The following is a 24,379-nucleotide window of genomic DNA, read 5'->3' on the forward strand; positions in this document are numbered from 1 at the left end:
TATTTTCTATGATTTCTCTGTATTTCTATGTCCCTCTCTCAGCTTGTAACAACAGGTGTTTTGTTACAGACAAGGCCCACTCCCTTTTTTCCCACTCAGCCATCATTTCCTGGGTTTGGGTGGGATGGCACAGTTCAAGTGCACCTCTTCTGCCCAGTCTATGCTTCTTGAGATCTTAAGGACTACAAATACAAGAGTGTATTTCTCTTATTTCTCTTTTCTCAGATGATGGAGATATGTGTGTTGGGGGGAGTGCTGTGGTGTTTCAGGGATTTATTTTTCTGTGGGATGCATAGGTAAGTCACTACCTGATAGAAGTTGCCATATGTTGGCAGCGCTGAAGGAGGCATTCTCTCTGGGGGAAGGAAATGTGGTTTTCAGTGTGTGGTTGGTTGGATTCGGGGCTGTGATTGTGTGCTGCCTAGCTTCCCGTGTGCTGACCTCAGAAACGGCCACCCTGAATGTCTCCTTTAGGACAGTTGTCATAGTCTATAATGTCTCACTGGTGTTTCTTTGCCTTTTGACTTGCTGCTGGCCTGCTGCCCCAGCCCCAGAGGCCACAAGTGTTAGCTGCTAACAGCTCTCAGCCGAACTTTCTCTGCAGAAGTGCCGGTGGCTGAATGGGAACTCCCTTGACTGAAAGCTATGCACCTGCCAACCCCTAAGACCTTGGCCAATGACTGACTCAAGGTCAAAGCAATTCTGTGATGCAGCTCACATCTCCAGGGCTCCCCCTGAGACCACCTCTTCTCTCATCCCTTCCCCCACCCCCCCTCCACTGTCACAGGATTCCTGGAAACTCTTCCTAAAGTACCTGGTTGATTGTACCCAACCCCCAACATTTCCTAGTGCATGTTGCTGAAAAAGTCTTTTAAACATCCTGAGTCCCCCGGGAATCTTAGCAGGAAAATGAGCAAAAATGGATTCTGAGAATGGTGTGAGGGTCAAAAGGGGTGACATCTCAGAAACTGAGATGACCACCATATCTGAGCGGAAGAATATACGGGAACAGGTGGACAGTGCTTCCCTGTTCGTCAGGGCATTGCTAGTGATTTCCACTTTCTTATTTTTGCTCATGTGCATTTCTAATATTCATTCACTCAAGTTGTTTTATTTGTATACTATTTTTTTAAAATGGCCTCACATTTATTAATGAACCCATCTACTACTGAAGGAAAAATATCAAGAGAAAAGTCATCCAGTTTCCAATAGAACACCAAACTGTTCCAAGAGCGATGGTCTTTTCAGAGACTTCCAGAGGCCGACAATGAATAGAGCGTAAAAACGGAGACATCTCTGATGTGTCCCACCTTATTGACCCAGTTTGGTTCTTCTCCAGTGTCTCTCCTCTTGGAGTTGTACCTGATTTTATTACCAGTTTCCCCCCCGCCCCGAATGCTTTGGGGAATGGGCCAATTCTGCTTTTATTTCTTGGCCAGGAACCTCTTGATCCCAAAAGTCTTGTGAGAAGACATGGCAAAGAAGAACAAGCCTTATGGACCACAATGGCAGAGAAAAAGCTATTTGTATACTATTTTTAGTGCATCTAATCCACCAAGAAAAAAGCAGATCAGAAAGAATAAATGAGAGTGACACTGAGAGGGAGAGCCATTAATCAGGTCCTAGTAAATCAGGTATAATGTATAAACGGCATACAATTTTTTAAAATTCTGATTCATCAGTCAAGCCTGGTGTATAAAACAAGCAATAAATGATTTGCATATTCAGCAACAATATGTAGCACTTGAACAATTCTTTCTAGACAATTCTTGTGACCTACACACGGGAGATCTCAGCTCATCAGTGTGTCAGAAACTGTGGCTGAGAATGTTGGATGGACAGGGAAGACCCTTTAGGAAGAGAAGGCAGGAAGGAGAAGAGGCAGGCTGGTCTTGATCCAAATTGGGAATAGTGATATTAATAATAATAATAGCAGCTAAAATTTTTCTGAGCTTTTACTTTATGCTAGCCATGGTTCTTACACACTTTTCATGTATTAACTGCTTTAATCCAGTAGCAAGCCTCTGAAGTGGACACTCTTATTATCCCATTTTACAGAGGGGAAAACTAAAACTCAGAGAGAGTCAAGGAGTCACGTGGTGAGTGGTAGATACACAGCTGGGACCCAGGCTACCTGGATCCTCAGCCTGTGCTCTTGGTCATGCTGGGATGCCACGTTGCCCAGGGAGCGAACCCTAGATCTGCTGCTGGGGAGCATGCCCAGCTCTCTGGGTCCCAAACTGGGTACAAGCTTAATGAGCTCTAGAGTCCAGGGCACTTGCATTCAGAATTCTTGGAAATGTATACAATTTGCTGTCTTCTTTCCAAGCTATAAAAGTTCAGCTAATGGAAAGGGTGGAGTCAAAGAATAAAAAACCCCAGCACCCTGAGGGAAACTGACTAGCATTGCTCTCTTGCCTTCCTGACAGAGGTTCCTGGAGTTTGTAACATGTCATCTGGGTGTCAAACAGCACGCAGCAGACCCCAAGGGCTTCGGCCAAATGGAGCAGTCCTGGAATGAAGTCAACGGAGGGAAGAAAAGGTGGGAAAGTGAAAGCCCGCAGGTGTCATATGCAGATCAGTGAAAATCACCTGGGAGGAATCAGGAGGCTTGATTGAGAGCCTACCAAATGCTGGGGTTTCTGTTAAGCACTTAATAGATAGCATTTTCCCTGATCTGTCCACAAACTGAATTAGGTCAGAAACATCATCTTCACATCCCCATGGTAATGAAGGTGAAGGCATCGAAGCTCAGAGAAGCTGAGTAACTGAAGGTCACACAGCTGGTGCATCAGTCAGCATGGTTGAAGTTCTGCTGTAATAACAAATAGTCCTTAAATCTCAATGGCTTAAAAAGACAAAGGTTTAATTATGCTCATGTCATATACTCACTATGAGATGCTAGGTCACTGAGATCACTCAGGGATCCAGGCTGATGGAGCAGTCTCCGTCTTGGACTCTGCTGGTAGCTGAGACAGAGAGAGCAAGAGAATCGTCAGGGGTCTCATGCCACAAATCAAATAGTGTTGCATTCATTACTCATTGTCCAGAACTAGTTTTGTGGTCTAGGAAATGCAATCCTGTCATGTGCCTAGAAGCTCAGAAGGAAGAACTGGGGAGATCGGCAAATGTTTTCATGTAGCACCAGTAACTAGCACTGCTAGCTAAGAGGTGAGACCAAAATCTGCACCCACCTCTGCTGAACTCCAGGTCACTGTGTACCTTCTGTACAAGTGGGCTCCCAGAAGTCAGTTTCATGTTCTCCATGGGGCCCCTTGCAGCCCCTTCTGCCATGAACGTACCAAACCATCTCGTGCTTCTCTAAGGAGCAAGCACGTCTAGGTGGATAGGTGAGTCCAAGCATGACCCCACAGGCCACAGCTCTGAATAAAGCTTATCTTGCTTGCTATTATAACGAGCCATTTGATGCACAGCCAACTTCTTCCTCAGATAAAAACAAAATCCTTTCAAGGTGAGAAGGACTGTTCCACAGGGAGTACATTTCTGAGTCAGCCCATGAATTAGTGAGGTTCGGGCTCAGCAGCTACGACAAGGAAACACCTCAGGACAGGGTCTCACACGAGTGGGGTCCTGGTTCTCCCTAAGGGGTGGGCAGATCAGGGCGGCTCGCTGCACTCCACAGGGTCCCACGGGGATCCAGGTTCCTTCAGTCTTCCTCCTGCTGTCATCTCCTGGGGTGATGCTCTTGCCCACATGACAGAAGCTGACCCACCAGCACCATGTCCGTGCTCCACCAGGGCAGGAAATTCGGAACGGAGAGCAAGAAATTTCTCTAAGGAAGTGACATGGAATTGCATACCTCCTTGGTGAGAGCACTGTCATGTGACGACACCCAAATGAAAGGGAGGTGAGGAAGTTGAATCTCTAGCTTGGTGGTCCTGTGTCCTACTGAAACTCCAGGACAGGCTTCTATTACTAATAGGAAGAAAGGATGAGCCCTGACTCCTCCTTATTGCCTCCACCCAGTTCTCTTATTGAACCTCTCTGGTACTGATTTCTCATTAGCCCAGTTTCCATTCCAGCCTACTGCCGGGTGAGACATCTCCCAACCATCTGTGCTACCTTCCACGGGTGTATTAATCAGCTCAGGCTGCCATAACAAAACATCACAGCCTGGGTGGCTTCAGCAACTGTAGGACATTTATGTCCTGCAGTTTTAGAGGCTGGAAGTCCAAGTTCAGGATGCCAGCAGGGTTGGTTGCTGGTGAGAACTGTCTCCCTGGCTGTAGACAGCCACCTTCTCCCTGTGTTCCTCATGGGCAGAGAGCACAACCTCTCTCTGGTCCTCTTATAAAGCCACTAATCCCATCATGAGGTCCCCATCCTCACGGCCTTATCTAATCCTAATGGTCTCCCTAAAGTCCCACATCCAAACACCGTCCCAGTGGGGGGCTAGGGCTTCAGCGTATTAATTTGGGGGAGGGACACACACAATTCAGTCCATAGCAACAAGACTCTATGGATGTCCTGATGTCCAAACCCCATCCAGCTTCACTGCCCACTGAGCCTCAGCTATGCCGGGATCTTACAAATGCACCATATGACTCCATTGTTCCTTAGAGTTTACAGTTGGTATTTACATGATTGATTACATGGTAAGGGGAGAGGAATGAAAGCCAGCAGCCCCGAGACCAAATTCCACGCAGGTTGATGAATAAACCTCTTTTTTAAGCCCAGACCCGAGGAGCTGATGTATAGGAATGCAAATTTGTTATAAGCCAATGACCATCTCCTTGGCAGTTCCAAATATCTCGAGGGCTTCCCAGCCCTTTCCAATATCCCACTGCCAAATCAAACACACACATCCAGTTGGTGACTGTGCACCCAGACATTCAAGGGTACAAAAATAGAAGAGAACCCAACCACGCTGCTCTCCCAGGCAGCCAGAGCCCAGGGGTTGATGGAGAAGCCCTGGGCGATGTGAAATAGTATTCATGGGCTCAACCTCCCACAAGACTTGCAGACCTATTTTGGGGGATAAATGACTGCTCAGAAAGTTTCCCACCTCTTTGTATAAATGCGATTTCACACTCTACTCAAAAGCCCCAGGACCTTGCAACAACAAAAAAGGGCGTTCACATGGGCTTCCCCAGTGAACAGCTCCTTGTGTCTTGCCATTGGGAAGCTTGGAAAAATTACCTTTCTGGTCTTTTCAGGAGCTCTTCTGACCAGGTTGGTCTCCCAGAACTGAGCTGAGCACACACCCTTCCAGCCAAATGGCCAATTCACTGCACCACCCAGCCAAGCTCAAATGCTGCCTCCTCCTGGAAGCCCTCTGAGACCACCATTCAACCTTATTCTCATCTCTTGTCAGTGTCGTGCATCGTCCTTGCTGTCCCATCCACCCAGACTGCTTGACCAGTGCTCTCTGAATACTTGGGTGGGTAGCGTGTGCAGACTCACATAACAATTTTTAAGTCCAGCCTTACCTCATCATTAGCTATGCTACCAAATTAAAGGTATGTACACTCTCTCTGTGCCTCAGTTTCCCCATTGCAGAGAGGGCCGCCAGGTGGGTGAGGCACTGAGACCATGCCCAGCCCCGAGCTAGGGGTGTGTGCCAGCTTGCAGTTATGCTGTGGCTCCTGCTCAGGCTCCCCTTCCTCCCCTCATCCTGTGGCTGAGGACCGTACCAGAGAAGGTGATGGAGGGTGAGGCAGGAAGGGCGTGGGGATTGGGGCTCAGGACTCTTGGGGGTTCAGTGTCCAGGTGAAGGACTGAGGCTGTTGTCCAGGGAACTGGCCAGGGATTTGGACTGGGGAGCAACACACTCAGAACCACAGTGAGGAAGGTAGATGGAGGGCCGTAGCGAGGATGGGGCACAGCACTAAATGCAGAGTGCCAGGCCTTGGCCCTGCCCAGAGTCACTGCTTCTTGCCCTCAAGCTCACCGCGCCTGACGCTGAGCAGACCCTCCTCGCCTGTCTGCTCTGCAGACGGGAGCAGCAGCCCTGCGCACTGAGTGCCCAGGGAGGAACGCGGCTGGCCACCGGCCAGAGGCGATGCCAAGCTCCTTCTAGAGCATTCCTTGGCAGAGCGAGGTCTGCGCCGTCCCTCGTGCACATAAGACAGAACCCTGACATTTGCTAGGCACGCACCCAAGAACTTGAGGAGTCTCTGAACTTGGGAGTGAACTTGGGAGTGCCGCCATTTCCAAGACCTGAAGCCCGGGGAGGTCCAGGGGAGGAAAGACGAGGCAACAGCCCTGGCCGCCCAGCCTGGATGAGGCTGTGGGGCCTGGAGCGGGTCACCAACGCCCTCTGGGCTCCTTCATTTCAGTCTGGTTCCCCTGGAAGCAGACCCTGCAACACGGATTCGAGTGTGGAGTTTGCTGGCGAGGTGGCCACAGGCAGCACAGTCACGGAGCAGGAGTCCGGCCCGAGGGGAAGGAGCCCTGCTAAGTGTGCTGCTAAGCCGGTGACCAACATGGGCCACTGGAGCTTAACCCCACTGGGAACTGTAGAAGCCAAAGGCAAGCATGGACCTCAGAGGCATCCAGCATGGTGGCAAGGGGGCTGGAGCGCCTACATTCTCGTTTCCACAATCATCAGTGCGGTGTCTCTGCAGGACGCTCACTCCTCAGTTCTCTGGCCAGCTCAGATGTTAATAACCTCAAGTCACATGGGCAGGTGCTGGCTCTGGGGCTCGGGTCAGGGGGCACCAAAGGGTCAGGGCGAGGGTTAAAAACAGGGCACCAAAAGTATCTGCTACAAACAGATGAAATAGGGTCCGTCTCAGGACGAGTGAGAGAATACACGAGATAACATAGGTGCATGTCGAGTGTTAGCAAAATGCTCAGCTCTGAGTGAAAACTCAATAGATGGGAGTTCTTCCTCATTTTAAGAGTTTGGGGTATGTCAGGTGGGTGACTTTCCCTTCGTTGAAAGGTGGGGAGAGGAAGCAGGGTGTTTATTCCCCCATGGCACTCCCTGGCAGGTCAGCAGGTCTTCTGACGGGTGGCCGTCTGCACATGTCCTGCTCTTGGTCTGGAGAAGCCCTGCCCTCCCCTCTTGGGGCCAGGCTCTGTGCCATCTGTGATTTTCCAGACACACTCTGGGAGAGAGTGTCCTTTAATTAAGCTCCCCGCAACTGTCCCCTGCCAGGCCCCTGACTGACCACTAGCTCTGCTATGCATGTAGCGAGCATTTGTCATTTCTTTGGCCACCCAGCACCCTTCCTGGGTTGGGGGAATCTCCCCCCTTTCAAGCTGTGGAGGGAACAGGCAGATCTCAGGGAAGAAGTGGGAATTCCAGACGGCCACCATCCCAGCCCCCCTGCACCCGGGGTGGGGGCATGCGGCCTGTGCTCCTGCAGTCAGACACGTCTGCACTGGACATTGAGTCGGGAGCTTTGTCGTCACCGGTTCTCTCTGACGGGGTGGCTGGGGACAGGTGGGCACTGGGCCGCGCTGCCCAGATGTCCCTTGAGAAAGAGGACTTCCCCCTCTCTACTCCCCAGGCTCTCAGAGGACATTCAGCCGATACACTTTCTTTGGGGATGGCCGTAGCAGAAGAAACACACCTCACCCAAAGTCATGTCCTGTTTGGGGTGGTGGCTGCATCCACTGACTGACTTCACAGGGGTGTAAGACCCAGCCCCTCACCCTGACCTGGGACAGCTCTGAGAGGCCAGCCCAGCTCCCAGGTCCCCATGGGGGTGGCTAAGTCCTTTGCTGGGACTGTCTCATAGCTCAGCTCCCCCCCACCAATTCTGCTTTTCTCTCCTTGCTCCAAAGACCTCTCCCTGGTCATCAGCCCTCCAGCTCAGCCCTGTCTCAGAGTCTGCTCCCTGGGGTCCCCAGCTTGGGCAGCCTTGGGGGCGTTGGCGGCAGCAACAGCAGAAGGCTCTGTGACCGAGTGCCGCCGCGGATTTTATTAGTTCTGTCTGCGAAACTTCTGAGCTTGATTCTCCAGCCCTCCTGGCAGTAATCTGCTACAGCAGGGCCTTCTAAGGGACTCCTTTTCTCTTTGTATCAGCTAGAGGCGGGTTCTGTTGCTTTCAACTAACTGACTAGCAGTAATATTCTCAAACATTAACCCATCTACAACAGGATTTTCATAGACGCCCATACATGGGTTTTAGGGAAATAGATAATCCTCCCACAATAGAAATTGGATCAAGTATGCATGATATTATCCATATGTAAATTATGTGCATAATTTCTGGATGAGGGTGCAGAGGTTCTAATTAGATTCCCAAAGGGCTTTCAGGTTACTGCTGACCATCTCTGAAAGTGCCCCTTGGTCCCTCCTGTGGCCCGTGCAGGGCGCTCTGTTCCACTCAAGGAGGAGGGTTCTGTGCAGCCACACGCTGATTAACTATGGGGATACGTTGTTGGAAAGGCATTGTTAGGCGATTTTGTTGTCGTGCGAATGTCAGAGTGCACTTACACAACCCTGATGGTGTAGCCAACTCCCCTCCCAGGCTCTGTGGTACGTTGCCTGTGGCTCCCAGGCTGCAAGTCTGTACCGCACATCGCTGCACAAAACAACACGAGATTAAATCCAGCAGAAGAGAAAACGATGCACTCCAGAGAAGTGGTGAACACGGGATGTGTGAGGCTGCTGCCAGCATAGCACGGCATGCTTTATAGCAAAGCTTTTTTTAAAATAAGTAGAGTGTACTCTTAATGATGACCAAAGTATAGTATAGTAAATAATAAACCAGTAACAGTTGTTTATTACCATTATCAATGTACACAATTGTACATGCTCTCCTTTTGTACAACTGCCAGCACAGTAGGTGTGTTTACACCAGCATCACCACAAACATGTGAGTGATGCACTGTGCTACAATGTTTCAACTCTATGATGTCACTAGTCAATAAGAATTTTTCAGGTTCACTACAGTCTTATGAGACCACTGTTGTATATTCGCCTGTCATTGACAGAAACGTGTGGTTTGGCAGGTGACTGCACCTTAGATACACTGTATGGGTGCAATCAAGTTTCCTGAGTTCCCTGTTCGCAGAGGAATCTCATGAAGGTGGGCTCCTCCTAGGCAGTTGCTCAGGGTCCCAGGCTCTTTCTACCCTGTGGCTCTGCCCTTCCCGAGGATGCTGGGTCCTCTGCACTCAGCACACAGATAGGAAAGGAAACAGGGTTAGACACACACTCCTTTAGCTCCTGGGCCCTTACGTTCCTTCTGCTCACTGTCTGATGATGAAAACTGGTCTCGAGTCACATAGTCCCACCTCTTTGCCTGGTGGGCTGGGAAGTGTAGCTCCTGGCTGGGTAGCCACTTCCCAGCAGCGACTCTCACACAGCACGCTGGTGGACAATGAGCCTCCTCCACCACACTTGGGTTGATAATAACAGAGCAAGAGCCCCTGGAAAGGGATCTATTTTGACACGATACCCCTAGCACAGGGCGCTATTTATTGAGCAGGGGCTCAATATAGCTTCGTTGAACGACTAAACGAAGGTATAAAGGAATGAATGAAAAAAAAAAACCATCAGACTCTGTTAAGTCCAGGGAGTATTTCCAGGTTGTTCTGGCTTGTTTCGGAAAGCATTCTCAGTACGGATCTTCAGCCGAAAAGGAAAAAAGAATTGGCTGGATGAAGAAGCCATTTTTCTCTGAGACAGTGGAAGGAAGCGTTTTGACTGCTGTCCAGGATGTCCGGAGCTGGGCGGATGGATTCCTCTCCCCGGACAGGCCTCCTTCCCAGCGCGGTGTGTTTATGTGGACGAGGCCTGTTCCTGCTGGAGGACAGGTGTTCTGAGCGCAGCCGACGTGACACGGTCGGCGACCCGGGTCCTGCACTCGCTCGGCTGCCTGGAAATTGATGGCTTCTCTTGTGCGCGTGTGTGTGTTTCTGGTGGGAACTGGGCGTTTCCCAGCAAAAGGTAACAGGGCCTGTGGAAGGGAATATGATTTCCTGAGAATCCCTGGATTTCCCCCCATATCAGTCATTGCAGAATGTATGTTATTTTAACTCTTGGACTCAGACCTGGATTTCAGAGGACTCAAGGCAGAGGGAGAGTGGGCGGTAGGGACACATGGTCAGTGACTCGGGGAGAGGCCGCTCTCTTTTCTCCTCTCGGAGATGATGTGAGGGCACCAACAAGCCTTTATCAGGTCCAGAACTCGGTGACCTTTCGGAAGCGGTACCCAAACCCTCGGTCTCTCGTTGGTGGGACTGCCATGGGGGAGAGGGAGGCAGCGCTCCGGCGGTACCCGGCTTACAACCAGTACAGGTTGGGGGGTCTTGTGTAGCAGTGAACGTGCATTCCGTGCAGGGCACAGGTGGGGCCTGTGCATGGAGGGAGGCACACGACTCAGCTGTGAAGGGTAGGGAGGCACGGGCTGCACAAGCTCAGAGGAAGTGGAGACACATCTTCATCGAAGGGGTGGATGCCCACGGATGTGGGGGTTCTTCCGGATGAGAACGAGGGTGGCCCCAACATCAGGGCCAGTGAGAACAAGGGCCCAGAGTCTAGAACAGACAAGTGTCTTCACAGAGCTGGAACTGTCCCCCTCTGCCCTCCGCCCTCGCAGCAGCCTTCCACATCTGGCCAAGTTGCTGCTGGCTGTCTCGGTGGGAGGCCCCAGGCAGCAGCTCAGCGGTGGTGGTGCAGGCCAGGAAACGGCAGTGAACTTGAGGGTCTCCCCTTATCTATGGGAGAAAGCTGGGAAGATCCAAGGGAAGGTGAAAGGCAGTAGTGGAAGCAGCCGAGTGTAGGGGGCTAGTAGAGGTGACCCCCACCTCGGCCAGATAACAACCAGCTGTGGAAGCAGCTGAGTGTAGCCCGGCTGCAGCCCTCACTCCAGCCAGGACCCCCAGTCCTCCAAGTCCCCTTCCATAGGCGGGGGCCCTGTGGAGCAATGAGCAGATGTTCCCCTGAGTAGCTGTGCATAGAACAGTCACGGAGGGTGGACCCAGCCACTGAGGCCAGCTGAGCCCCTCCTCCGGACTTCTTGGTGTATGGGAAAATCCTGTTGACAACTGGCAGGGGAAGCCGGTGAGACAGGGGAGGTGAGTCAGGTGCAAGAGTGAAGGCGCTGGAGCCAGACGGCCTGAGTTCAGACCCCACTCTGTCATCTCAGAGCTGCACCTTATTGAGCTAGTCCCTTCCAGGCCTCATCTGCAGCACCGGGAAAAAGTAACAGTGCCTCCCCGATGGTGTTATGCAGGTTACACACAAGACGTGACTGTCAGTCACACCTGGGCCACGTGCTGAGCTGTTATCTGTGAAGAGCTGACGCTTTGGGACCCCCAGTCTTCCGTGTCAGGCGCTCCTGCCCTCCTTTTCCCTTCACCATCCGCTCTTCTCTGTTTTATTTCCTCCTCTTGTCCTCTTTCCCCCTCCAGTGCTGTTTCCTTTCACCCCAATCTCAGGAGCTTGCTGTTTAAACTTTTCCTCTCGGAGGCCCTAGTGACTGCATGAAGGGTTCCTGCCATCCCTGGGCCTCAGTCAGAGGAGGGCGGAGGAGGGAGCAGGGGCTCCACCGGCCTCAGCTGCCCGGTGTGCCCTCCGCGCCTGATTCATGAGCAGCTACTCAGTTCCTGAGGCCCAGATCCAAAGCCCCATCCTCCAGGAAGTCCTCCCAAACTCCTTCGGGCAGCCAGTGGCTGCCCCTCTGCTCCCCTACAAGACTGGACATCGGGGTGAAATGCTGACCCCTGGGATTCTGTCCCAGTCACCCTCCTGCATTCTCTCACCGGAGGCCATTGCCACCTGTCTCTGCCTGGTGAAACCTCAGGTTCAGCATGGGGCTGCCCACTCCGGCTCTCTCTAGGACCTGCGCCAGTGGAATACTAGAGACTAGATTAAAAGAACCAGATAAATATTAAAGGGGAAGTGAACCATGAACACAGCAAAGGTACCAGGATGGGGTGGGGGAGGGGAGCAGGTCTCTAGCTTCTGCCCAGTTGCCCCGCCCCGTTGCCCCGCCCCATTTCAGACTGCACCTTCTTTGAGTCAGTACTTTGGTCCCAGCACTTTTTTCACTCCTGGTTTTCCCTTGATGCTCTTTTCCTTGTCGCTCTGTTCCTTATTTTTATAGGAAAGATCTGCAGATACAACTTGAGCACATAGGACATGGAGGCTATGTGGCTTGTACACAAACCCCCACGTACTCCCGCGCTGCCTGCGGCTGAGTTGCCCCGTGAAACAGCCCTCCGGGAAGCACTGTGTGGCCGCAGAGTGTCCCAGACAAAGGGACTGTAACTTTCACTTCAGGGCTCAGCTGACGGTTCTGTAAAGGGACAGAGAGTAGACATATCCGGGTTTGCAGGTGCAGGGTCTCCTCGCTCACAACTATCCAACCACTGTGTTGCTGAAGCAGCCAGAGACAGCTCCCGAATGAATGAGGGGGACTGTGGTTGTTTCAATAAAGCTTTATTTACAAAAACAAATCCGTGGGCTGGATTTGACTATAGTTTGCTGGCCCCAGTGATACATGTGCCTTTTCAAGTCTATCACATGGGTCTCAATTCATCCTCCACAGCGGCGCATCTCATACATATTGTCTTCCAGTTTCTAATTCTCTCCAGCATTTCTCACAGGGGCCCCAGCCAACACGGCTCCTCTCCCCCAGCTTCCTTCCACCTGTTCCTCGACCTATTCAGTCTTAGTCAGCCTGGCCTCTCTGGCTGGTGTCTGTCTGTCTCCCCTCTCCCTGTCTCTCTCTCTCATACACACATCGGATTTGGGAGTGACGACGGCAAAAGAGAGGGAAGTGAAGCGGTTCATACGTAGCGTCCTCACAATTTATTAACTCATTCACTGGCTTCAACTGTCTTGTGACTCGGGATGGTGATGCTACTTTATAAAACAGTAACCAAAGGCTCTGCAGCTTTATTCCCTTGTTGCCAGCCAGGCTGTGCCTAAAGGGCGGGGCTGGAATCGAAGCCCAGTCTGCGCAGCTGCTAAGCTCCCGGCCCTGCCGTGCCTCCGCCCAGAAGCCTGGTCTCAGAGCACCCACCCCCCGCCCCTGAGGCCTGTCTCCCCAGGCACTCAGCACCATGTCCTTGCAGGGTTTGCAACTGGGGCTGAAGAATGAGTATCAATGGCAGTGAAGGCCCAATATTTCCTGGGACTCCCCAGTATTGTCTCACATGGGACCCCTTCCACCCACCAGCAAATGGGCAGCTGGAGCTGAGGAGCTGCGGCCGGCTGAAAGGAGGGGGTCGTGAGAGCACAGGACTGAGCGGCTGCTCAGCATGTCTTAGGTCCTTGGCAAAGTGCTGTGTGCTGAGGATACCCACTGCCTTGCATTCATGCTTGCTGAGTACTAGCGCTGTGGGGTGGCACTGTCACTCTGCCCTAGGGACAATGGCTGAGGCTCAGAGATGCTAAGTAATCTTCTCAATGTAGTAGAGCATGGTTCCAGCCCTTCCCCAGGCCTCACCACACATGCTGCCTCTAATGACCAAATAGTGACCCCCTCCCATTCTTATGCTTCCTGGACACATGACCTTATTTGCACATAAGGTCACTGCAGATGTGATCAGGTGAGATGAGGTCACATTGGAGTATGTGGGCTCTTAACCCCCTTTGACCGGTGTCCTTATAAGATGAGGGGAAGAGACACAGAACAGACGCACAGAGGGAAGATGGCCAAGTGAGGACACAGCGGAGACTGGAGTGGTGTGTCTACAAGCCAAGAAACACCCAGGATTGCCAGACGCTCAGAGGAGACAGGGAATAAATTCTCCCCTTGAACCTTCGGAGGGAGCCCAGCCCCACTGACACCTCGATGTCAGACTTCTGACCTCCAAACCTGAGAGAAAATACATCTCCCTTGTCTTAAGTACTCGGTTTATGGTACTTTATTATGATCGCCGGAAGTAATGCATCCAGTTACGCAGCCCTGTCACGCTGGAACCGGACAGTTCCAGACTCTGGTCCACAGCTAGTGGAGCCTCCAGCGGGGACCTGTGGCAGCTCGGCCTCCAGAGCTGGAATTTTGAAGGCTCTGGTCGAGGCCAGGGAGACAGGAAGAGCCTGGAAGGGCGGCCCAAGAGCTAATGGGAGTGGGTTCTTCCCAAAATATCAGCAGGTTTCAGTTTCCTGAACACTCTGCACACTCGCTGTCACCTGGGACTGAGGCTGTGTCCAGAATCAGCACAGGACTGCTCTCGGGACCCCACAGGATTGGTCAGGATGGACGACCTGGCCAAAGCTCTTTGTCCCCTGCTGTGTCACGTGGGCCTGGCTTGGCTCAGCGTGGGAGGGAGCCACGGGAGGGGCTCTTCATCTCTCCGGGCATGCCCCATGGTTGGTCATGAGACTGAAAGAGGGACAAAGGGAATAGGGATGAAAGACAGAAGTTGCAGGGGGAGATAGAGATAGAAGAAAGAGACGGAGAGATGGCAGAGGGAGGGTTGGGGGCAGAGACAGAGAAAAAGGTAGGAGAAAATCACAGGGAAAGATAAGTGGAGGATTCAGATTCATCAAGAGGTCTGGACAGATGGACAGACACCAGACAAGTAACAGATGTTGACAAGAAGACAGAGGGAGGAAGACAGGCAGAAACAAAGAGTAAGAGATAGGGAAAGGGACAGAGAGAGGACAGGGAGAAACAGAAAAAAGATGCAGACAGAGAGGGAGACAGGAGCGGGAGGACCGGAGAGGAATCCAAGGCACAGGAGGGAGGGAGCAGAGAGCCGCAGGCGCACTCCCTTGCAGACCTGCTGTGCTCCAGCTGTACTGCTGCATCCTCCACCCCTCAGACCATCCCTGCCCTGCCGCGCCACGTCCACTGCAGAAAGTGCCTGCAGACCAGACCCAGGAGTGCTGCATGGGGGTGGGAACAACCCCTGGGACAAGGGCACACTCTAAGCCCCAGCCCCTAGAAATATGGGTTCCGTGTCTCCCCAGTGGGGCGAGGGGAACTCCTCTACCTGACAGAAGGACATGGTTAGCAAGCCACGGGCCTCAGCACTGCTTTAATTAGGCATTTAACTGGAAGGGGACAAGGTCTTCATATTTCCCCCCAGATGCAGCTGCCAGCTTTATCGGGACCCCCTGCAGGACGATGCTGTAAAGACCTGGCCTTGAATTAAAGAGGATGAGGGAGGGGCGTGTAGGAATTGCTGGTTCCCCCACCCCAGGTTTCATGGGATTGCCAGCTTGAGGGGCTTCCATGAGGCAGAGTGGGCCTTACATTAAGCAGAATGTAACCCTTTAGGAGCTTCCCCGATTACTTCTCTGACAGGTGGGGACCTGGAGGGAGCGAGTCACTAGGTCACTGCAGCCTTCACTGCTTGCAAATGTCAGGAAGCCCAACTCGACTTGGCTGAGTTCAAAAATAGAATATTGGCTCCGTTACCTGAGAGGCAGTTCAGCTTCAGGTCCAGCTAGATCCAGATACTGTGATGTGATCAGCAAGCTGTCCCTCTCTCCTTTGCTCATCTCTGCTTTCCTCTGGGAGAAGCTCACCCTCACCCAGTCCCTCTTGAGTGGCAGCAAAGATGATGACCAGCAGCTTCAGTCCTCCTGCCAGCTCAGCAATCCCCCAAGCTCCTCCCTCACCACCCATGTCCCAAGCTTGATTCTCTTTGGAGTAGCTTGAGAGAGCAAGTATCTTCAGGAAGCCATGCCGTGGCAGCAGATAGATAATTTAAACATCACCCCAGATACAGGGCCCATCAGAGCCCCTAGGACTGGAGAGAAGGATGGGGCAAGGATGCGGGGGCAGCTCCGGTGTCTGCCAGGCAGAGGTGCTGATGCTGGGCGCTGAGCAAGGTGAGGGAGGGAGGGAGTGTGTGATGACGAGGGCGGGGCGAGCAGGCAGCAGGTACTGAGCACTCCCAGAGTGACTGGCCCTGAGCCACCCGCTTCACAAGAGCAAACACACATTTAACCCTCACCATCCCTTGGGCTATGGGCGCCCTTCCAGCTCCATGGAGAAAGTCAAGACTCAGGGAGGTCAGCTGAGTTGCCCAACACACCCAGAAGGTAGGTGTCAGTGGGTAATGACCCCTGAGTTCAACTTCACCCAATGCACTGGGGTCTTCCTCCCACACTAGTCTTTTGGTGTGGATTCTGGGAGCGAGGCTGAGAGAGGCTCAATCCCAGAGGCGCTTCTCAGGCTTATGCTGCAGTTTTCTGTCCCCCTCTCGCTCACCTTCTCCTCCTCTCAGTCCAGACTTTCCAGAACTCTCGCTGCTCTTCCTGCTGAGGCTCTCAGTTTCTCCCCCCAGGACCATTCTGTTGGCTGGTCGAGGGTAGGGGAGACCCGCCCCCTTGTTACACAGTTATCGTGAGTTACAATAGTTTCAACAACCATTAATGTCCTTGTCCACTAATTCTACACGTGTGTTATTTCTGGTTAGTTTTGATGAGTTGACTTTTTCTTCTCATTATGGCTTATATTTTCCTGATTCTTTGCATCCTGGGAAGTTTTTAATTGGATGCCAGATATGGTGATTCTTCCCTTGTCGAGTGCCAGATATTTTTTGTATTTCCGTACATGCTCTTGAACTTTATTCTGGGACACAGGGAAGCTACCTGGAAGTAGCTTGATCCATTTAATTTGTGTATGACTAAAAAGGGACCATTTGTAATAATCATTTGATCATCTGGGAGGTATACTACCTGGGCTAAAATCCCCTTCCTCCCTTCCTTCCTTCTTTCCTTCCTTCCTTCCTTTTTCTCTTTCTTTCTTTCTTTCTTTTTCTTTCTCTCCTTTTTAAAAAATGAATAAGCAAGTAGGCAATTGACTCGTGTTTTGAATTCTCCTCTGCATGTGATTCTGAGCGGAGGTATTGCCAGGCCAAGAAGGTGGCCTGATAGCATCTTCTGAGCACTCACTGAGCTCATGATCTGGGGGTAACTTCTTTTATGGTCACCTAGCAAACCAGATCATAGCCATCTTTCCCCTACATGCAATGGGCATGATGCCACAGTAGTTTTCCTTACTGTTCAGGAACTAGCAGCCATGACTATCTCTTGGGCACCCACCATGTGCAGGGCATAGAGAATAAGGTGGGATTTCTTCCCTGAGAAGCCGACTAGAAGGTTGGCCCCAGCCATGGACAGACAGCTGCAAGGCAGTGGAGGGTGTTGCCTGACAGTTGCTTTTGAACAGTTCTTCAGAGGCAGGGAGTTCACTTCTGCTCTCATCAAGGTGGACCCTGTTGTTCTAGGGTGGTCTCAGCAATGCTGAGCATTTATCATGCATCTGAAGCATTTTCCTCACCCAAAAGCCAATTTGAATCTCACAGGGGCCTTTTCTTTTTCCTAAGTTAGTAACATCTTTTCCTCTCATCCCCACCACTCCCCTGTCCAACTACATTCTTATGATTGTCATTTTGCAGATGAGAAAGGACGCTCAAGGATGAGACCCTTACCCAAGGTGCCCGCTGGCCAAGGGCAGGGGCGAGAAGTGACTGTGCCTGACGCCAGGGCCCTCTCTCCACCTCCCATCCTGCCTCTCTTGAAAGTGAGTCACAGGAGGACAATGGCCGGAGAGCCAGGAGAGGTGGGGAGAGCGTCTGCCCCAGCTGCGTGTTCATCAAACGCAGCATTGTAAAAGATCGCTTGGCAAAAGATGAGCAATAAATTAAATTACTCAGAGAACACACTCTGCAATCAAAGGCATTGTCTCAGAGAAGCAGAGCATGCGCCTCTCCAAGCTGGGCTCAATTAGAAGCTGCAAGGAGACTCCATTTCATGGGGACTAGGCTCAGGAACCCAGAGAAAAGACCCAAGGGCTGCCTCCTGGTCCTTGCTTTCTCCCCAGCTCCCCTCCTGGGTGGTGGTCCCCCCACCTTGGTTCTGAGGGGGCCCATGAGGAGGAGGCCTGGTTCAAACGACACTCTGCCCAGAAACCACAAGTTTATGAATCCCAGAAGTTTCGCTCGCTCAGGTCAGGCTCAGAGCTTGGCTGACATTAGAGTAGACATTTTTCTCTGTCAGGCAACAGAACGCAGCACAGAGACGCCAGCTGCGAGGCCTCAGAGCCCAAGTCTCTAATTAAAACAGTGGAAAATTAGATAACTTCACAAATTCATCACTGCCGCCACTGGCTGTCAGAGGGGGGGCTTCAGGGGTCGCCCCCACCTTTTGTTTATATGCTAACGGGGGTTCCTTTCTGTGAGTGTGTGTAAGTGTGAGTGTGTGCGAACGTGAGTGTGTGTGAGTATATGTGTGAGTGCGCATGTGTGTGAGTGTGCGAGTGTGTGTGCAAGTGTGTGTGTGTGAGTGTGCACATGCACACAGTTTTGTTCTCATTTTCTCTTCCTCTTGGTCTAGCTTCTCTGCTTTCTTTTCTTTTTTTCTTTCTCGTTCAGCCCAGTCCCTAAAATATTCAGTCTAATGGCCAACCAAGAAGAGAGAATTTCATCTAACAAGAGTGATTTGCATCACCTCTTTGAACTTGAAAAATATTACTCTTCAAAGTAATCTTATTTGTGTCAGACAGAGTAACTCTGAGGTGTGCCCTGCATGATTTCACAGGAGTTTATAATCTGGTGGGGACAGCTGATGAGTATACAAATCGATGTGTGATATAGTATGAGCTGGAGAGAGGTGCAACAAAGAAGGGAAAAGCAGGGTGGCATTTGCCAAAGAATGGGGGGGAGGGTGGCACCGGTTTGCACGGGGTGTTCAGGAAAGGCCTCTTCGAGGAGGCATTGATCGGTGACAGACATGAAAGAAGCAAGTGGAGAAACCATGAAGTGATATTATAAAAGAACATTCCAGGCAGGCAGAACAGATCATCCATCACCATCACCATCATCATCACCATTACCACCACCACCATCACCATCACCATCATTTTCATAATCATCATTGTCACTGTCATCTCCATCATCACCATCACCATCGTCGTCATCACCACTATCACCATTCCAATTCCAATTCAGTTGGTCTGGGATGGGGCATAGTGACTTTTTTTTTAAAGCTTCCCAGATGAAATGTACAGCCCGGATTGGGATCTGCTGCCCTAGGCTAAAATATCTTGCAAGAAAAAAATTCTTAAGATTCCGTACTCACTAAAACTCTTCATCATCCTACCTTACACACTGGAAGAGGTTTAGAGAATACGGGCGTTTACAAGCCTGTTGGTTTCACAATGTTCACGGGACTGTGGCCTGCACCTTCTTCGCAGCTGTCGTTCCATGTGGCTGTTCAGGAGGAGGGAACTTCAAAGCATAAGCACAGAATATGTGCTCAGGGAATACTGGGGACCAGTTCAGCCTAGGACACCGCCACCTTCCAACTCTGCCCCAAATGAGTATGCCACCTTTCAAAGAAGAGAGCCAACTACGAGATGCCACAAAATATGCAAAGGTGGCAATGTCAGTACGGCTGTTACTATGGTTGCAGTTTCTCACATGGTTGAACACAGTTGGTGTAACACCCTAAGAAGCATTTATACACCTGTTAATTAGCAACAACCATCCCAGAAGCCTGCCAATCATTCCCCTGGTTTTCTTTTCAGTGCAACAAACCTGAGGCACAGAGAGCTTAAGAAACTTGCGCAAGGCCACACACCGAGTGTGAGGCAGAGCCAAGATAATGAACAAACATAGACATACTGGGCCCCCAGCCTCATTTTCCCACCCCTCCGTTTCACACCTGATTTTGAGGGAAAACACAGCTTGAAAATTGAGGCTCCAGGTCCGAGCAGTGATGAGCTTAGGCCAGTACCTCTGAGCCTGTTTCCTGGTCTGTAAACAAGTATGCTTCCTCTGCTAATCTCATTGGGTTATTGGGAGACTAAAGCAGAAGGGAGGTGGCTGCATCTTGTAAACTTCCAAGTGGCATGCTCATCATACCCTGTTTTGTCTTACCGTGTGCACAGATGTGGCCAGGACTTGTTGGCCCCAGGTAACTTCAGCCACTCTGCTCCCCGTCACTACTGCCACTCAGAGGAGGCCTCTGAACCCTGTTTGGTCTTCAAGAACCTTCTTGGTTCAGGCCTGTGTGCAAGGTTTCCATGGCCCTGTGTGCTTCCCCATCTCACAGCTGCCATTCACCACTGTGCCAATGGCAGGTCAGGTGGGCACAGGAGGTGGGAGTAGGCTGAGTTTGGAGACTGGTGATCAAGACAGTGAGGGGTCTGAAATCAGAACCTCTGGGACGCTAAAAATGCCTGTTCTGGAGCCTAGCACAAGAGGTGCCATGGGGATCTGCATCAAAGCCAAGTTCCCCAGGCAATTCCATTGCCAGCAATTTTGAAACCCATTAATTTAATGTTTGCTTATTTGCCCAACAAGTATTTATTGGCCCCTATTCTGCTGTGTGCCTTGAGTTCTAGCTGGCTAGGGGGCCAGCTCTGCAGCTGAAGTGAATGGAACCGTATATGGGCCTTCCATACCCTTGGCAGGTCCTTTAATCTCTGTGGTTTCTTCATCAGTAACAATCATAATGGGTAACGCATGTGACTGTTTACTATGAGGTGGTTATAGTGGTGTGCTGGTACACGCTCAACAACCAGCTCTCGGGGGTGATAAAACTGATTTATAGCATCTGCCAATTTCCATGGTGTAAATACTCTCCTTGCAGCTAATTTCAAGCTACCAATGTGAAGTCTTTGAACACGGAGTCAGGGGCAGATCTGCAACAGCCCACTATTGTGCATTTCCACCATGGTGATTCAATAGACATAAAAAACCCAAGGAGAGAGAAAATAGTAAGAATATAGTAAAATAATTAGGAAGTGATAAGTTTTGAGTATGTATTGCCTTTGTTTTTAATATAGTTTATTTAATTTTAAGTGTACATAATTTAATTTTTAATAATGGCACAGTTTTTAATTTTATTAAAAGTTAATATTTAGCTCCTGCAAGCTGGTACAAGTTAGTTCCAGTGCAGCCCTGGGTAGCTGCTGTGAATCTCTCCATCTTACAGATGAGAACCCCGAAGAGAGAGAGGTTAAGCAGTTCATGCAAGGTCATAGGCAGAGCCAGGATCCACACCCATTAGTGTTTGGTTTCTGAGCCTAGCCGTGGGTATATTGTCACAACAGTCTCCTAGGGGTATTTTCTGGATTAATGCATACAACACACTTAGAGGAATGCCCAGCACCTAGTATGTGCTCAGTCAGTGTTGGTTATTATGAACATTGCTCCCATTAATACAAGCTAGAGATCCATAAGTGCACGAAACATAGCTTTTGTCCTTGGCGAACTCACCAGGCTGGGAGACACATACCTGCAAGGCAGAACAGAAGCATCTGCACATATAACACAGGAGCACAGAGGGAGGGTTGATCAACTTTGTTTCTGAGACAAGGTGGGCCTCAAGGTGGAAGGAAGGAACATTTCTGCTGGGCTTTGAAGGATGAGTAGGAGTTGACTATGCAGTTTAATAAGTTAGGTGGATGAGCCCAGTCACCTCTTAGGCTAGAGGAGCCTTAGCCCAGTTGCTGCTCTATTCTTGACATGATAGTTGATTCATACTCCATCCCCAACTGGGAACTCTATGACTTGTATTATCTAAAGAAACAAGCCCCTCGCCCCTCAGGTCTAACCTTGACTCAGCTTGGTTGGCTTCATCTCCCAAGGAGGACTCTGGGTTGAGGAATCTCAGTGAAGCCTGCTGGTTATGAATGATGGAATCTCTGGCTTGGCATCATGGCTTCTCCTCTGGCTTTGCGATGCTGGGCATATCAAGTAACCTTGATTCATCTCAGTCTTCCCATCCCCAGAAGAGGAGTCATGAGCTTCTGCCTCGCCAGGCCACACAAGAGACATGAGACACTGTCTTCATGCTTAGCACAGAGCAGGGGACAAAGAGAGTGCTCAACATAAGCTGACATCAGAGCGCACAGGCCAGCCTAGGAAACAGTCAGAGGTCCACACTGTCTGCTTCCGGAAAGGTTGTTTGGCGTGTAATTCAGGTGAGCTGAAGCGGTACGTATGGGGGCACGTAACATCCAGGCAGGGAGCCCGGCTGCCCACCCAAACCCAGCCCTGCAGGCCCCCTGCCAGATTGGTGTGGGTGTCAGGAAGCTGGTGGCCGGGTCAGGGCAGGCTGTCATTGTGCCTCGTCCCATGAGGTGAAAGCATTACGGGGGCGCTGCGGCCGGTGCCCCCCCCCTCAGCCCTTCCTTTGAACTCTAACAGTAATTTCACGTGTACATGTGGCTGCCAAGCAGTGTGTCTGATGTCCTTTCCGGCTTTTGTAATGTCATTTCCTGTCGGGGACGGGGAGATGCGTTACTGATGCAGGAGCGTTACTATGTTGGCATAATCTTCCCAACACACGTAGAGACTTGGGGTGGACGGGCCTTCGGATTCAGCTGTCGTGGCAGTTCAAGTTGTTGAGCCTTTCACTCCTCCTCCTCCTCTTCCTTCTTCTTCTAACTTGGCCACTCAGGGCATAGACTATTTGGAAAATGTACCTGTGCACATGGGAACGCCAAGGGGACGGCCATCATGGTTAGGGAGTACTTGGTTCCTGGAAGTTAATTGTTGGTCGATTTCACTTGAGAATCAAATGTAAAAAGAGACTGAGAAATCAAAAATGCAAAGCCTTAAATCTTTGGTATGAATGGTAGCATATTCAGTAAACATGATATAATGTAATTAATACAATTAATAAAATACACAGGGTGGGGCAAAAGTAGGTTTACAGTTGTTTGCATGGAAAATAATGCAATAGTTATTACATGATACAAGAATAAATCTTTGTTTTGCATGCTCACACAACTATAAATCTACTTTTGCCCCACCCTGTAGTACAGTATAGTATAACATAATCTGAGCGGCGTAGGTCAGGGTAGGCAAACAGTTTTTCCAGGGCCAGACGGCAAATATTTTAGGCTTCATGTATTGCAGTGTCTCTTGAATTACTCAGCTTCGCCACAGAAGCAGGAAGGCAGCCGTGGACAGCACATTAAAGAGTGGGCGTGGGCATGTTCCAGTTAGCCTTTGTACGCTCTCCTGAGAAGTCTCCTGGTTTCCGTGGGGTGGCCCTGATCTGGCTGAGTTCTCGGGCGGTTGCCCAGCGTGGCCCTGCGTGGCCCCTGCGCTGTGGTTTGCCCACCCCTGGTTTAGAGCACTGGTTTAATTTAACTTGTCTGGACTAGTTAAATTAAAATCCTGGCTTCACTACTCACCGTGAGAAGTGAGGCTTTTCAGAAGTGGTTTCAGCTCTCAGAGCCTAGGCTGCGCCCACCTCCGTAAAATAGAGATGAGGGCAGTGGGGAAAGCACTGGGTTGTGAGGAAGTTAAACAGATGATCATGTGTGTGAGCTGCTGAGCACAGTGCCCAGCAGGTGGAGGGTGAGCAGGTGGACCTCACCTTCGTTGAGGATGATGGTGGTGATGATGATGGAGAGGAGGAGGAGGGGGTGGGGTCTAGATCTACCTTCCTGCTGACCTGGGTGACAGGCAAATCCTTGCCCCTCCCTGGCTTCATTTTTCTCACCTAGAAGGTAATGAGGTTGGACTTGGTGCACAGGTGTCCTTTGCACTCAATGCCCCTGGGACGCTGCAGGGCCCTCTGTGACACCAAGTCACACCGAGAGTGCCAGCTAGGCCCTGTGTTAACAACTTCGTCATGGGCACAGCACCACGAAGTCACGGGCTTCAGTCATCTGAAAACCTGGACATCATCGAAGCCATGTTGGATGCTCTGTGAGCCGTAGGCACTCATTCATGCACCCACCCTCGTGTTCCTCCAGAAACTCTGGAGCTCCCCTCATGAGTGATGAGATGCTGAAGCAGTGAGGGTGGGGATGACCACATGAGCTCACCACCCTTGGAGAACCCACTCTCATGAGAAGTCTCCTTTTGGGAGGGAGGAGTAAGTCGGATCTGGCTGTGGTCACTGCAGTGGGTTGAATTGCCCCCCTCCCCAAATCTGTCTACATCCTAACCCCCAGAACCTGTGAATACAAACTTTTTTAAAAAGATTTTATTTATTTATTTTTAGAGAGAGGGGAAAGGAGGGAGAAAGAGAGGGAGAGAAACATCAATGTGTGGTTGCCTCTCCTACACCCCCGACTGGGGACCTGGCCGGCAACCCAGGCATGTGCCCTGACTGGGAATTGAACCACAACCCTTTGGTTCACAGGCTGGCACTCAATCCACTGAGCCATACCAGCCAGAGCTGATATGAACTCTTTTTTTGAAATAAGGTCTTTGATGGTGTAATTAAGTTAAGGATCTCAAGATGAAATTATCCTGGAGTAGAGTGGGTGCTGAATCCAAGGGTGCAGGTACTCATAAGAGACAGATGAGGAGAAGGCACAGGCACAGAGAAGCCAGGTGACAATAGAAGCAGAGACTGGAGTGAATGGGCCACAGGCCAAGGGCCTCCTGGGACCACCAGAGGCTGGAAAGGCAGGGAGCCTCCTCCCCTGGAGCCTTCACAGAGAGGCAGCCCTGCCAGCACCTGGATTTCAGACTTCTGGACTCCAGAACTGGGACAGAGTCCATTTACGTTGTTTTA

The 24,379-nt window shown here is 50.9% G+C and overlaps 1 pseudogene; it reads right to left on the bottom strand.

Moving 5' to 3' along the window:
• Positions 1-1,311: 1,311 nt before the first annotated feature.
• Positions 1,312-1,475, bottom strand: LOC123806108 (annotated as a pseudogene).
• Positions 1,476-24,379: the final 22,904 nt, after the last annotated feature.

Source organism: Phyllostomus hastatus, unplaced genomic scaffold (assembly GCF_019186645.2).
Source record: "Phyllostomus hastatus isolate PE091 unplaced genomic scaffold, TTU_PhHast_1.1 phas_scaffold_345, whole genome shotgun sequence".
NCBI classification, from domain to species: domain Eukaryota; kingdom Metazoa; phylum Chordata; class Mammalia; order Chiroptera; family Phyllostomidae; genus Phyllostomus; species Phyllostomus hastatus.